The 14,522-nt window shown below is 42.9% G+C and overlaps 1 long non-coding RNA gene across 2 annotated transcripts in view; it reads left to right on the top strand.

The window, feature by feature from the left end:
* Positions 1-14,522, top strand: part of LOC309534423 — a 160,499-nt gene that overhangs the window by 52,985 nt on the left and 92,992 nt on the right. For both annotated transcript variants that reach the window (XR_014220707.1, XR_014220708.1), the window contains exon 2: positions 7,951-8,082. This is a non-coding gene — a long non-coding RNA (uncharacterized lncRNA). The remainder of the gene's footprint in view (positions 1-7,950; positions 8,083-14,522) is intronic.

Here is a 14,522-nt window from a genome sequence, read left to right as displayed (position 1 = left end):
ATAAACATGGTTTTAACAATGAGTCTGTAAGTGACTGTGGAGGCCAGTTCTGGATCCACACGTCCTTCCACAGTGGGGACATAGGTTCTGAGTGGGAGTTGATCACAGTGGATTTGCCAATTGTGGCTTCCTCTTAGCATGTTCCTCCCTTTCGTCCTGAGTTTGAGCATCTTCAAAACCCATGACACCTTTGGTAAAGGCTGTTCTCCAATTAGAGCGCTAACAGGCCAGTGTTTCCCAGTTGTCAGTGTTTATACTACATTTTTTAAAGATTTGCTTTAAGACGGTCTTTAAACCTCTTTTGTTGACTACCAGCATTATGCTTTCCATTTTTAAGTTCGGAATAGAGTAGTTGCTTTGGAAGATCATAATCAGGCATCCGCACAACATGACCAGTCCAACGAAGTTGATGTTGAAGAATCATTGCTTTGACATTAGTGATCTTTGCTTCGTCCAGTACACTGGTATTAGTTCGCCTGTCTTCCCAAGTGATGTGTAAAAATTTTCGGAGACACCGTTGATGAAATCTTTTGAGAAGTTGGAGATGGCGTTTATAAGTGGTCTGTGTTTCACAAGCATACAGTAAGCTTGGTAGTACAATAGCTTTGTAAACACACATTCAGAAACAGCATACATGCTGAAACACAGATATCATTCCAAATTCACGCTTCTCTGAATTTTGCAATGGAACTTTCCAGTCAAGTAAAGTGTACGGAAATGCATATAACTAAAGTAGAGCATGCAGAAAAATTTCCAGCGACTGGTATTCAGAAGCATTTCTCCCTCCAGCTGTGGAGGTAGAACATAGCCAACTTGGCTAGTGGCTGTCAATAGCCCTCTCCTCCATGAATTTGTCCCATCCTTGTAATGATTAAATGGGCAAAGGATTTTGGACACTCCATTCAGATGGATGATTAGGAAAAATTATGGAAAATAGATTTAAAATCCACGACTTGCTACACACTAAAGGAAATTTTTATTAAAATTATCTATAAATGGTACGTGACCCCCAGCAAATTAGCCAAAATATGTAAAACAAACTCAAACATATGCTAGAGGTGTAAGCAAATGGAGGGAACAATGTACCACATTGGTGGGGTTGTGAAAAAAAGGGGGGTTAAAAAAAAGTTTAAACAATCATTTGGGAAAAAGCTGGAAGCCTTTCTTCTAGGCATTTTGACCTCCGATGTACCAAATAATAATAGGAGGTTTTTCTTATATACAATAGCAGCAAGAATGCTAATTGCTAAAAACTGGAAAGGAGAGAAAACCCCTACAAAGGAAGAATGGCAAATTAAATTATGTGAATACCTAGAACTAGCAAAACTGACAGAGGCAATCAGGAACCAATCAAACCAAAAATTCAAACATAACATGAGTGGGATTGTTACAGAGTGTATCTGGGGGGGAAAAACATTGTTCCCAAACAAAATCCTTAATTTGCCTTGACTAAGTTTCACAAAGTAGACAACAGATAGATAATGTATATTATGAAAGACCAATGAATTAGAAGAAAAAAGGACACAGTGAAAAAGATAAGGAAGAAGTAAGGAACCGCAAAGACTTATTGTAGCAGTATTATCAGATGTTGAATTATTTTGGTTTCGTGGTGTGTAGCTTATTATGTCTTGAATAGCGTATGGATTAACTGTATAAATAATGAAACTCAATAAAGAATATATGGGGGGGGGGAGAGAATTTGTCCCATCCTCCAGCGCCGAGGGCCTTCTGGCGGTTCCCTCATTACGAGAAGCGAAGCTACAGGGAACCAGGCAGAGGGCCTTTTCGGTGGTGGCGCCCGCCCTGTGGAATGCCCTCCCATTGGATGTCAAGGTGATGGACAACTACCTGACATTCAGAAGACATCTTAAGGCGGCCCTATTCAGGGAAGCTTTTAATGTATGATATTTTAGTGTTTTTTGGTTTCTGTGGAAGCCGCCCAGAGTGGCTGGGGAAACCCAGCCAGATGGGCGGGGTACAAATAATAAATTATTATTATTATTATTATTATTAAGCCATCCAAGTTCATGGCCACCATTGCTTCCCTGCAGGTGCGAGATTCATAGTTCACTTACATGTTGCACAAAGAAGCACTTTCTTTAATCTGCGCTGAATATTCAGAGATTGTAAATATGTAAATAATGATAGTAAATAGAAATGGGAGGAAGAGCAGCAGGGAAACAGTGAGTGTTTGCATTTTGGAGTTTGACTCGTATCTGTCGGGTTAGTCAAATCGGAGGAAGGGGTACAGTGGTATATTGACTGCGCTTGCAGTTGGCATTGGAGATGTTGCGCTGAAACATTCCCAGGTTTCCATGACATCATACAGTAAGCTGTGGAGCCCATCAGTTAATTAAATACTATATCCATGTGTTCGAGTTAATTGATGCTTCCTTTATATGGCACAATGTACTGCAGCTCAGCAATGTTTCTGTCTCACTGAGCAAACACAGAGAAAGAGGAAGACATACGCTCCCACATTCACAGCAATGGTGTGTTTCTGCCCAGGGCAAAATTTTGGGAGGAACTGCTGTCTCCATAGCTCGAATAAGTGGGATTTCCAACGGAAAAGGTCTCCTCCACTCACCTTGGTAGTATCGTTCCAAAAGTGTTCCTCGGAACATTGAGACTCTTCAGCATCTTTTAGAATTGGGCCATCGACCAATGGTAGGCACATACCTTGCAAATGGCATGTCCCATGTTCAGCCTTCGGCATCTCTTGTTAAAAGGGCCACATAGCAGTCCTGGGCCTTGGCTCACAGAGCAGAGGTGTGGACCCTCAGGCCCAGGGAACAAATATGGCCTTCCACCATATTTCTCTGTCTGGCTCTCACGCCTCTCCCTGAGCCATCGCCCCTTCAGTCCTCTGCCCACTCATTACGGTGGTCCATAAGATGTCTGCCTAAATATTCATATTGATTCTTAATTGCTTCTTTTATTTCTCACGTTGTATTTTATTGTATTGCAAATGACTGTGGTATGAATAAGAAGGAGAGTCTTTCTGCATTCAGAAGAACGGGAGGGTTGCATACCATAGGGACAGAATCCTATATAATGGGGAAATTGGATGGGGAGGGTGAAAGCTGAACCACAAGATTTCTCTCTGGGTGCAATAAATTGTTCACCTCCTTTATTTGCTGTTCCCTCACTCTGCTCAAATACATTGGGAGAGCAAGCTTTGTTCCACATAGCAGAGAGGGCACGCCACAATCAATTTGAGGCACTGTTTTTCTCTTTGTGCGATGTTAAATATTCTTTACCTTTAAAAAGACCCCTGTCAGCACCACTTGGCACTAAGTCGTCCAACCGAGAGAACGTGTGTGTGCTCACTTGGTCCTCAGAGGTCTCTTTGGCTGCAAAAAGCTTGCGCAACATCAACGTCTGTGATTGGCTGGCAATACTAAATACCCCCATAGACCATGACCAACTGGAGGGACCTTTGTTGGACAGGGAAGAGGGTAAACTAGTCCAACTCCCTGCAATGCAGGAATCTCAGCAGCATCCATGGCAGATGGCCATCTAACCTCTGCTTGAAAACCTCCAATGAAGGAGAATCCACAACCTCCTGAGGGAGACCGCTCCACAGTCAAACAGCTCTTACTTTCAGAAAGTTCTCCATTCTTGTAACTTGAATCCATTGGTTTGGGCCTACCCTCCGGAGCAGGAGAAAACAAGTTTCCTCCATCTTCCATGTGACAGCTCTTTAGATATTCAAAGATGGCTATCATATATCTTCTCAGTCTCCTCTTTGTCAGGCTAAACATACCCACTTCCCCCAACTGTTCCTCATAAGACTTGGCTTCCAGACCCATGCTCATCTTGGTCACCATCCTCTACAAACCTTCCAACTTGTCAATATCCTTCTTAAACTGTAGTGCCCAGAATTGGACACAGGACTCCAGGTGTGGTCATTTGTTGTTGTTGTTTAGTTGTTTAGTCGTGTCTGACTCTTTGTGACCCCATGGACCAGAGCACGCCAGGCACTCCTGTCTTCCACTGCCTCCCGCAGTTTGGTCAAACTCATGCTGGGAGCTTCGAGAACACTGTCCAACCATCTCGTCCTCTTTCGTCCCCTTCTCCTTGTGCCCTCCATCTTTCCCAACATCAGGGTTTTTTCTAGGGAGTCTTCTCTTCTCATGAGGTGGCCAAAGTATTGGAGCCTCAGCTTCATGATCTGTAGAATGGTATTATTACTTCCCTTGATCCAGATACTATACAGTGGTACCTCGGGTTACATACGCTTCAGGTTACATACGCTTCAGGTTACAATCTCCGCTAACCCAGAAATAGTACCTCGGGTTAAGGACTTTGCTTCAGGATGAGAACAGAAATTGTGCTCTGGCACCGCAGTGGCAGTGGGAGGTCCCATTAGCTAAAGTGGTACTTCAGGTTAAGAACAGTTTCAGGTTAAGAACAGACCTCCGGAACGATTTAAATACTTAACCCGAGATACCATTGTATTTCTGTTGATCCTTAACCTCCTAGGAGGAAATACTAGATTTACATATAACAATAAATACCTCTGACCGAAAGCGGCTTCTACCAGCTCCCTAGTCGATCGGAAGGTTGGCGGTTCAAATCCCTGTGACGGGGTGAGCTCCCATTGCTCTGTCCCAGCTTCTGCCAACCTAGCAGTTTGAAAACACACCAGTGCGAGCAGATAAATAGGCACTGCTGCAGCGGGAAGGTAAATAGCGTTTCCATGTACTCTGACTTCCATCATGGTGTTCAGTTGCACCAGAAGCGGTTTAGTCCTGCTGGCCACATGACCCAGAAAGCTGTCTGCAGACAAATGCCGGCTCCCTCAGCCTGAAAAGCAAGATGAATGCTGCAACACCATAGACGCCTTTGACTGGACTTAACCGTCCAGGGGTCCTTTACCTTTTTTTAAATCAGTTTTCCAGTGATGGCTGCGCTGTGGGCTATGGTGATCAGGCATCTGCACTCAAACTTTGAGTGGAGAATTTTCCTCCATAGGTGCACTGTTGATTTTTCTGAGTGCTTCTCTCTTTGGGGCACATAAAATTTGTGCAGGTGATATTATCCTCCTAATTCTGGTGGGAGATATTGTTTCTGAAAAGGAAATGTTCATAGAATCATAGAATCATAGAGTTGGAAGAGACCACAAGGGCCATCGAGTCCAACCCCCTGCCAAGCAGGAAACACCACCAGAGCACTCCTGACATATGGTTGACAAGCCTCTGCTTAAAGACCTCCAAAGTAGGAGACTCCACCACACTCCTTGGCAGCAAATTCCACTGTTGAACAGCTCTTACTGTCAGGAAGTTCTTCCTAATGTTTAGGTGGAATCTTCTTTCTTGTAGTTTGGATCCATTGCTCCGTGTCCGCTTCTCTGGAGCAGCAGAAAACAGACTTCCTCAATTCTCCTCCTCAAATTTCCCTTTTTAATTTTAAAAATTTAAATTTAAATTTAAAAATCTACTGTTGAGGTGGAGATGATATACGGTACACACTGAGGTTGGCCCCTTGTCTGGTTAACACAGCCATGCATGTGGTGGCCTGCTGTCCTGGCCACACCTCCATGCACCACCTTTCAAGGCAGCAAGGATTATAAAGGTGTTGTTCTTGGTCAAAGAGGGATGCCATAGTAGGAAAGACAAGTGTAACCATCTTTTTTCCTGCACCCCTCTGTAGTCAGACACCTCTCACCTCGTCACCTCTGCCACCAATCTGCCTTCTTTCTTTTCTAATTACTGAACATGGTTATTGCAATGGGAGGGGACAACAGGGATGAGCAAGATGGTGGAGGGAGGGAAATTCTGCGGCAATTTGCATTTAAACCTGGCGTTCAGCATTATATCTCCCTGTTCACCCATTGTCTATAAGCATTTTAGCTCTTCCTTCTGCCTCATCAGAATGAATTAAGCATTTTCACTCCACCTCCAGCCTAATTAGAGTCATTTGCTATGTTGACACAAAGGTGGTTATATCTGAGAACATCTCAGATTTCCAAATACACAATGGCAATGCTGGAAACCTCTGGTGAAAATGGTAAAGGATGGTTGGTTGAGGGAGTTGACAGTGATATTTTCCTAAGATATCCGTGAGAACTAAGGCAAATTCATAGAGGGTTATGTAATCTGGGGAACCAGGTTCGCGTCTCCGCTCCTCCACATGCAGCTGCTGGGTGACCTTGGGCTAGTCACACTTCTCTGAAGTCTCTCAGCCCCACTCACCTCACAGAGTGTTTGTTGTGGGAGAGGAAGGGAAAGGAGAATGTTAGCCTCTTTGAGACTCCTTAAAGGGAGTGAAAGGCGGGATATCAAATCCAAACTCTTCTTCTTCTTCTCTTCTTATAAAGGATTACTAGCCATGATGGTTGTCCCCTCTCCACAGTCTGAAGCATATAGAATTGTAGAATTGCATAATTGGAAGGGATCCCAAGGAATCACAGCTAAAGAATCCCTGATAGATGGCCATTCAACCTCTGCTTAAAAACCTTCAAGGAAGGAGAGTATACCACCTTCTGGGGGAATCCGTCCCACGGACAAACAGCTCTTGCCACCAGAAAATTCTTACTAATGTTTAGCTGGAATCTCCTTCCTTGTAATTTGAATCCATTGGTTCATGTCCTACCCTCTGGAGCAGAAGAAAACAAGCTTGCTCCATCTTCCACATGGTAGCCCTTTAGATATTTGAAGATGGCTATCATGTCACCTCTCCATCTCCTCTTCTCCAGGCTAAACATATTCAACTCCCTCAACTGTTCCTTGGTTTCCAGCCCCTTAATCATCTTTGTCTGCACATATTCTAGATTCAGAATTACCTGATAAGGTAGGGGATAGAACTATCTCTCTTTTTGCCTAGTTAAGTGGTTTGCAAAAAGAAGAAAACTAGAACTGCAAGGAGAGGGAGAGGGAGAGGGAGAGAGAGAGAGAGATTACATTTGGCCATCAAAACCTGCTCAAAGCTTTTAAAAAGTGTTTGCAATGGAATCCTGCACTTTTTACCCTTCAAATGGTAGGGTTTTTAAAAACATATTATTTGTTGTCTGGAATAGAGGGGATGTATGAAAGAATACAATAAACTGATCTAGCACAATGGTATTCCTTTTTGTGTTATGTCTTATCTATTTGTAATCAATACAGCAAAGTACACATTATGTTAGATACATAGTTTGGTGGTACCTGCTTTTTTATTTTAAGAAAACCTCTTCTTACTTTTTTTATTTTAAGAAAACCTCTTCTTACTTTTAAAAACTAAAATTGGTTCGTTTGTAGTTTGTATAGCTTGTAGAAGAGTTTAAAGCTTGGAAGCTGGATCTATCAAGTTCTTCTACTACTTCCCATTCTGTCTCATTCACACATTACTAGCATGGCTTAAAAAGAGTAAATGAAGTACACAGGTGCCCCATTGCTATTGAGGGAAAAAACTGTTTCTCCATATTTGTAAGGCTCGTGGCTTTGGATTCTAAGCCTACATGGTTTCTCTGTAACCAGGCCTTTGCCTGTTTAAGCTATCTCCAGTTTCTCCCCCCCCCCCGCCCTTTTTTAAAGAATATAACTTTATTGATTTAAAATACTATCCTACAAATACATTACAAATAGTTACAAGAGAATTTCACACGAAAATGAAAAAGGAATAACAAGAATAAAAATAAAAAACAAAGAAGAATTAACATTAAAATAAAAGAATATCGGTTGTATTATCATATGTCTTCTAGAGCAAAAACTTCCAATCATTCTCATTGCACTTTTTCTAATATCTTGATTTTATCGCACAGTTTATTTTATAGCTTTTTCTGCATATTTTTCTAAGGTATTTTTCCAATTATTTATTATACACAAGTAGCATTCAATTCTGCCAGGAAAGTTTCATTTTTACAGTGTGATCTTATATACTCCTTTGGATTCTAAGCCTACATGGTTTCTCTGTAACCAGGCCTTTGGCTGTTTAAGCTATCTACAGTTTCAATCTCCTCTTTTCTAGGCTAAACATACATGCCCAGCTCTCTCACATGGAAGCTTGTTCTCTCCTGCTCCAGATGCTAGGACCCGAACTGATGAATTTAAGTTACAAGAAAGGAGATTCCAACTCAACATAAGGAAGAGCTTTCTGAAGGTAAGAGTGGTTTTACGGTGGAATAGACTCCAACGAGAGGTGGTGGACTCTTCTTCCTTGAAGGTTTCTAAGTAGAGGTTGGATGGCCATCTGTCGTGGATGATCTAGTTGAGATTTCTGCATTGTGGAAGTTGGACTAGATGACTGTCCACAAAAGATTTGAAGGATAAAAGGATTTGAGATTCCTGCATTGCAGTGGGTTGGAGTATCATCACCAACATCATCATTTTACTTGTATGCCGCCTTTCCATAGTTGAAATGATGCTTAAGGCGGCTTACAACAAGACAAGATTTACATAATTACAAACAAAACAGAAGTCATAAACAATGAATAAAACACATCAAAAAGTACGCAACCAAATGGAAACAATTTCCACGTAAATCATAAGATCTAAAACTAAAGATACAACAATTATATCAATAACAGCAAGAAGCTCGCTCAAACCCCCCATAAACAATACTGCAGGCCCAAGAATTTGTTCAAAAGCCTCAGCTTTTGTAGCTGGAGTCAGTCTGCACTCCACTCTCCCAGGCCAGATGGGAAAAGGATAGCAAGGCAGGGTGCAGGTCTTACAGGGCTCACAGGCAAGATGGTCTCATTAGAAACAACACAGATGGAAATTAAAAACAATTTAAAAGAGGAGCCCTCTCTGCTGAGCAGCAGCCGCAGTCCTTGTGAAGCCTGTCAGGCCCCGTCCTAGGCCAGATGGAAAGAGGCAAGGGCTGGGCCCTTCAGGCCCTCAGCAGGACTAGATGACCCCTGGGTTCCTTCCAACTCTAGTAAAGGTAAAGGTAAAGGGACCCCTGATCATTGAGTCCAGTCATGAGTGACTCTGGGGTTGCAACGCTCATCTCGCTTTATTGGCAGAGGGAGCCGGCATACAGCTTCTGGGTCATGTGGCCAGCATGACTAAGCCACTTCTGGCGAACCAGAGCAGTGCACGGAAACATTGTTTACCTTCCTGACAGAGCAGTACCTATTTATCTACTTGCACTTTGACGTGCTTTCAAACTGCAGGAGCAGGGACCAAGCAATGGGAGCTCACCCTGTCATGGGGATTCAAACTGCCGACCTTCTGATCAGCAAGTCCTAGGCTCTGTGGTTTAACCCACTGCGCCATTCTACCATTCTATAAAAGGGGAATCTCATATTCCTAAAGGACTGAAGCAGAGGGTTGTCCACAGTAAAGGAAGACAGATGGTCACCCTATAACATGTGTACTCCCCTCCCCCACAAATCATGTGTATTAATCATTGTGCTAGAAAAAGGAACATCAGATTCAGCCTTGAACAGCTGTACAGGTAACTATGGTATTTCTGAAAAATAGAAATCAGTGAAACGACGGAGCTCACTTTAGAATTCTAAACATACCTTCTGAAGAATCAATGGGACTTTAAAGTGTATTTGAAAGATCCTGGCCACTGAAAGCCACTTTTTAAGAACAATTAAAGGGATTTAATTAAATGTCTGGAAGGAAAGGAATTCGGAATTGAGACTGGATGTGTTTTGCTTGACACCGTTGACCTTAATTCACCTTACTGTCTTGAGGGGTGGGGGAAGGAAATGGCTGCAGCTCAGAAACCAGGCTTAGGACCTGAGCTCTGATTTTTTCCGTATATTTCATTAAATTTTTGCGAGAATTCTCCTGGCTTCAAGTGATGGATTCTGTGCTTGAATATTTCATTGTTGCTTAATGAAATTTGCGCAGGCAAAGAAATTGACTAGCAACTTCTAGCCGAGATAAAATGGAAGCCGGGGAAGCGGGGGAATCTTCCCCTGGTGCAATAGGTTTTGTAGGTTTCTTGAACAATGAAATAAAACCAGCAGCCTGTCTACCACTCCCCAGAGTGCCAAGTGACCCCCTTTCCAGCTCTTGGGGGGTGGGTACCACTCGTCTCTAGCATGTGACCTGGATAGTATAGTCAGTTGAAAACCTATTCATCTTTTGAAGCTTGGTAGCTGCTGGACTGCTAGCAGGAGGTATTTATTTATTGGGGGGAGGGATTGAAAGCTGTGTCATTTGGACAAGTCGCCTTCCCAGGAAACAGAATGTTTAGGATTTAAAAAACATGCATTGAAGATAAACCCAACCTTCCGCTACAGGAACATTTGATGCTCATGGAACGCAGAGATTGACAAAGCTAGCAGGTGCTGGGAGGGAATCCCTTGCATGAAGTTGTTAATGCGTCTTAATCCTGACCCTGTGTCACCCCTCCATGCTAATACCGTGGCCTCCTATGGCCAAGCGATTCTGAAACCTACCTCTTTGTTGGCTAGAGGGGCAGGGTTTTTTCTCCACGGACTGCATAGCATTAAGAAGACCCCCCAAGCTCATTCCGCATGCAGCCTAGATATTCTTCCACTTACAGAGACACTCCCGGTTATGTCAAAAACGGTTCGTGCTTTGCAGTAGACGATGAAGCCATGAAGTCGGAGTTTATCAGCCTGAGGTCTTCCAGATGTGCTGGCTGGGGCTGATGGGACTTGGAGTCCAAAACACCTGGAGAGACCAGGTTGGCAAAGGCTGCAACAAGTTTGAGAACGATTGACACCGCTCCCTGTAAGAGTAACCACCGGAGCAAATCCAAGCTTTTGTCTGAATTAGGCAGTTTGGGATGAGAAAGCTTGAAAATTGTTGGTTTTTCCTTTTCCCTTTCCTTTTCTGTTTTGCTACTCTGCAATTCAAAACTGTTGTGATGTGCCTTCCTGTTTCACTAAATAAAAGCAAGCGTACCCCAAGGGCCAATCCTGCACATGTTCCATCCGCCTGGAGCTGTTGTGGATAGCTGAAGCTTGAACATCTGAAATAATGTGAGGTGATAGGAAACAGACTTGGCTGAGAAACCCAGCGCCCTTCTCATATTTTGCTCCTGGTGGTGCTCGCAGTGGTGCTTGCTTTGCACCCCTGTAAAAACGTTGCACAGCCAGTCCTCAGGTCCACTGTTTTTAAAATATCCCAGTGGCAACACAACAAGGATAAGACAATGCGGTTACTGAACATCAAACATCTTGGGCCCTGCAATCAGCAGGGGAGGTCCTGTTGGTGCAGCGGCGTAGGAAGACACTCGGGCTCCTGGGGCAGAGCACCCAGGGGTGGGGTGAGCTGCTCATAGGGACTGGGTGCACCGTGGGCCTCTGGAGTCTGTGTGCCTCCTCCCACTCAGCCACCCTAGAGCTGGGGGGGGGAGGCAGCGGGCGAACCGTTTGGGCAGAACGGAGCCTGTACGTCCCCAAGCCAACCTGTCTCTCCCAGGAGAGACACATGGCTCCGGTGCACTGCAGGCCCCGTGGTGAGTGCCACCTGGCATTTTGTCACCCCCCTTAGTGGTGACACCCAGGGCGACCCGCACCCACCGCACCCCCTTCCTCTGCCCCTAAGTTGGTGGTGCCATCCTTGCCTGGCCTGCCAGTGTGGTGTAGTGGTTAAGAGCGGTAGTCTCGTAATCTGGGGAATCGGGTTCGCTTCCCCGCTCCTCCACATGCAGCTGCTGGGTGACCTTGGGCCAGTCACACTTCTCTGAAGTCTCTCAGCCCCACTCACCTCACAGAGTGTTTGTTGTGGGGGAGGAAGGGAAAGGAGAATGTTAGCCGCTTTGAGACTCCTTAAAGGGAGTGAAAGGCGGGATATCAAATCCAAACTCCTCCTCCTCCTCCTCCTCCTCCTCCTCTTCTTCTTCTTCTTCTTCTGCGCCAAACCATTACCGGGCTTTCTTGGTGGTGGTTCCCTATTTGTGAAAGGACCTCCTTGGTGAGGTGGGTTTGTTTCTCTTATCATTAACTTTCAGGAGGGACTTGGAAACATTCCTGTTCACCCTGGCATCTGCTGGCTGAAAGATACTGTTCCTGGAAACCTTGAAATGTATTAGCTGCAAGGATATGCGACTGGCATGCTCTTCAACATTTTAAAAATGCTTCTGGGTTTTAAAATTGCTTTTCAAAATTTCAAATGTGCTTTGCTTTGATTTTAATTGCTGCTTGCCCGCTAGACTCCTTTTTTTCCAGGAAGGGCGGGATAGAAATTTAATAAATAAAAAAGTAATAAACGCAAACGGAATAGTTTTCATAATACAGGCCTGGTGCTGATATAGTGTAATTTTCATGGGAATGAAAAATAACATGTTATTTTTGTGCATGTGTTATGCCTCGTGGATTTATTGTATTTGCACATATGTCGAAATTTGCAGTCTATTTACTCTAGGGTAGTTGTGGGGGGGGAGGGAAAGAGTCTGTAGTTGTGTGTTTGCGTTTTATTTGAAGTCAGCCTACAGGAAATAATTATTGCCATAATAATATGTACATGTTATCCTACGTTGCAGTTAATATCCAACATTTGGCAAATGACAACATTCACGCATAAACGTTGACAGTCTCAAACAGAATTTTTGAAGGCCGACAAAACTCGATAACGGATAAGTTATTGAAACATGATTGCCAGCAATAACACATTTGTGGAATTCGTGATTGTCAGAATTCAAATGTCAATGTCAATATTCCCCAAATTTTGGACATTCGCTATAATTTCAAATTCAGAGGGTAGGGGAAACTAAGCTTGAAATGGATGAGAGAGAGAGTTGGGCAAAAAGTAATAATGTCAAAGCACGTAGTGTTAACTTTTTCTACTAAGTTTTAAAATACTCCACTGCTAACATTGTACAATACAAAGCTACATGCACTTCTCTCCCCCTAACACAATATCATATAATTTTAGCACCTACGTAGATTAAATGTCCCAATTCTCTCTCACACCTGCAAACCCACATTTTCCTTCTAAACCTTTATGGGTTAAATTTCCTGGTCACTCCTTGCCTCAAATTCACTTCTCTCTGCTCCTTCAGCAACCCAGAAATCTGAACAAGGGCATTTTGGTAGACAGGAGGAGGGGTCAAAAGTAAACAGGTGTTTGCTTGCTTTTGCATTTTTTAGTTTCTCCAAATTTATAAATGTAGTCATGGAATGGCTGGGAATCCCTTTAAAAATCCATGTTTGGTTGTCAGTTTTGCCAGCTTTCTGTATTATTTTAATTCAAAATTTCCTAAAGACAAAGGGTCAATTATCATGGAAGCTTCTTCTTCTTCTTCCCAGTCTATTGCTTATATTAATTGGACCTATTAATATATCTCACACAGAAGAAGACTCAGAGCAGTGTCTCTCATCAGAGAGTCTCCATTTAGATTATAAATACCACACGAAGAAAAACATTCACATTAAAATTGGAGAATTTGCAAATTAAGATAGGAAAGGTCATAACACACACACACACCATCTATTTTTATATTTGTCTGAATGGTGCTTACAAAACACCAGGAATTATTCATGTTGATAGCAGGGCAAGAAATAGGATTCTACAGAAGTGTAACTTTAATTTCTTGGATGACATATTTTTGAGAGAATATTTCGGAAAAATAATGTATAATTACAGAAGCGTCTATATGTACTATAATCTCATTTTCCTTTTTTAAAAACAACAACAATGTATCTCTAGAAGACATTGATGCCTTTGAGATATTATTTGATTTACCACAATATTCCTATTTTTAAAAGTGGCTATCTTACCATTTTGCCTTGTTTTAACAGAAGCTTACTTCAAAACTATACTGCCCTTGACCTCTGCTGAGATCTCCCCTGTCTTGGAACTCGAGAGAGGTGCCAATTTGCATGTGTTTGTGTTATTGCAGTATTTTGGTATTTAAATCTCCTTCATGTTTTAAAGGAACTTAAGGCAAACCATGACCGCCTCAGCTTACCAGGAACAAAAGGCAGTAACCCTATAGAAGAGCCGAGTTTGCTGGTGATTTTTTTCTTTATTAAAAAACAAAAAACCGCTGTAAAAACCTGGAATAGGAGGTGTAATTGTCAGTAAAAAAAACCAAGAAATACACATAGCAATCCCTAGGAAACAGGGAAGGAGAGAAATAATGGCAAGGAGTATCTCTGCTCCCCAAATGGCGAAAAGCAAGGAAGAATATAATCAAGTTTGGGATGCTTAAAAAAAAAAAAGAGCAGTCAAGTAGTTAATTGACTTTGCTTTAATCAGCCCAATGAATATTCATTAGTGTGCTGGTCCTAATCACAGGGGCCATGTTGTCCGCATTTAGCAAGCACACGATCAGAATCATACAATGCCTCAACAGCTTCCCTTCCTGTCTGCACTGACATTAAATTTAGAGGTTTTACGCCTTCACTAGCTCACAGTTAGCACTGATTGGCCCAGCTGCTCTACTCGAAAATGCCATAGCAACCCCTGGCTGGTTGCCTAGCAACTTTTTTTGTGTGTGTGTGCAAAAGCCCAAGCCAGTAATCCATAGGCTCAGCATCGTTGAAAATATGGTTTTGTAGGCGTGGATTTGTGCATGTGTGCTGATTCTGCAGAGAAGAAGGTCAACCTTTTAAGTTACAGTTATATAGAATCCACTCTCGCTTATAGCGTCTCTCCTTAAGA

Source organism: Podarcis vaucheri (assembly GCF_965113315.1).
Source record: "Podarcis vaucheri genome assembly, chromosome: 6".
In the NCBI taxonomy this organism is placed as follows: Eukaryota; Metazoa; Chordata; class Lepidosauria; order Squamata; family Lacertidae; genus Podarcis; species Podarcis vaucheri.
Note: the sequence above shows the minus strand (reverse complement) of the source record. Positions and strands in the feature narration are given on the sequence as shown.